Here is a 1,630-nt window from a genome sequence, read left to right on the forward strand (position 1 = left end):
CATAATGGTTCCTTGCTTCTATAGGTCCCCATGCTGTCAGAGTTCATCCGTGGTCCTTTTGCGCCCCCTGGTGTCAAAAGGGATTCTTAGATTGTTAGCCTGCATTGGGTCACAATGGTTCCTTGCTTCTCTTAACCCCTGTGGTGTCACAATGCATCCCATGCCCTTTTAGGCCACTTGATGTCACAATGAATCATTTGATTCTTGGCCTCCATGGTGGCATAATTGTACCAGGTTTTAATTGGGCCCCATGCTTTCACAATTCATCCCTGCCCCTTTTAGGCCCATTGGTGTCACAAGGGTTCATTAGATTGTTAGCCTCCATTGGGTCACAATGGTTCCTTGCTTCTCTTAACCTCTGTGGTGTCACAATGCATTCCAAGCCCTTTTAGGCCACTTGGTCTTACAATGAACCATTTGATTCTTGGCCTTCATGGTGTCATAATGGTTCCTTGCTTCTATAGGTCCCCATGCTGTCAGAGTTCATCCGTGGTCCTTTTGCGCCCCCTGGTGTCAAAAGGGATTCTTAGATTGTTAGCCTGCATTGGGTCACAATGGTGCCTTGCTTCTCTTAACCCCTGTGATGTCATAATGCATCCCATGCCTTTTAGGCCACTTGATGTCACAATGAATCATTTGATTCTTGGCCTCCATGGTGACATAATAGATCCTTGCTTCTATTGGTCCCCGTGCTGTAACAATCCATCCCTGGCCCTTTTTATACCCCCTGGTGCCACAAGGGATCATTAGATTGTTAGCCTGCATTGGGTCACAATGGTTCCTTGCTTCTCTTAACCTCTGTGGTGTCACAATGCATTCCAAGCCCTTTTAGGCCACTTGATGTCACAATGAACCATTTGATTCTTGGCCTTCATGGTGTCATAATGGTTCCTTGCTTCTATACGTCCCCATGCTGTCAGAGTTCATCCGTGGTCCTTTTGCGCCCCCTGGTGTCAAAAGGGATTCTTAGATTGTTAGCCTGCATTGGGAAACAATGGTTCCTTGCTTCTCTTAACCCCTGTGCTGTCACAATGCATCCCATGCCCTTTTAGGCCACTTGATGTCACAATGAATCATTTGATTCTTGGCTTCCATGGTGGCATAATTGTACCAGGTTTTAATTGGGCCCCATGCTTTCACAATACATCCCTGCCCCTTTTAGGCCCATTGGTACCAAAAGGGATCATTAGATTGTTAGCCTCCATTGGGTCACAATGGATCCTTGCTTCTCTTAACCCCTGTGCTGTCACAATGCATCCCATGCCCTTTTAGGCCACATGATGTCACAATGAATTATTTGATTCTTGGCCTCCATGGTGGCATAATAGATCCTTGCTTCTATTGATCCCCGTGCTGTAACAATTCATCCCTGGCCCTTTTAGGCCCATTGGTGTCACAAGGGATCATTAGATTGTTAGCCTGCATTGGGTCACAATGGTTCCTTGCTTCTCTTAACCTCTGTGGTGTCACAATGCATCCCATGCCCTTTTAGGCCACTTGATGTCACAATGAATCATTTGATTCTTGGCCTCCATGGTGTCATAATGGTTCCTTGTTTCTATTGGGCCCCATGCTGTCACAATTCATCCCTGGCCCTTTTACGCCCCCTGGTGTCAAAAGGGATTCTTAG

The sequence above is a fragment of the Cinclus cinclus genome, unplaced genomic scaffold (genome assembly GCF_963662255.1).
Source record: "Cinclus cinclus unplaced genomic scaffold, bCinCin1.1 SCAFFOLD_40, whole genome shotgun sequence".
In the NCBI taxonomy this organism is placed as follows: domain Eukaryota; kingdom Metazoa; phylum Chordata; class Aves; order Passeriformes; family Cinclidae; genus Cinclus; species Cinclus cinclus.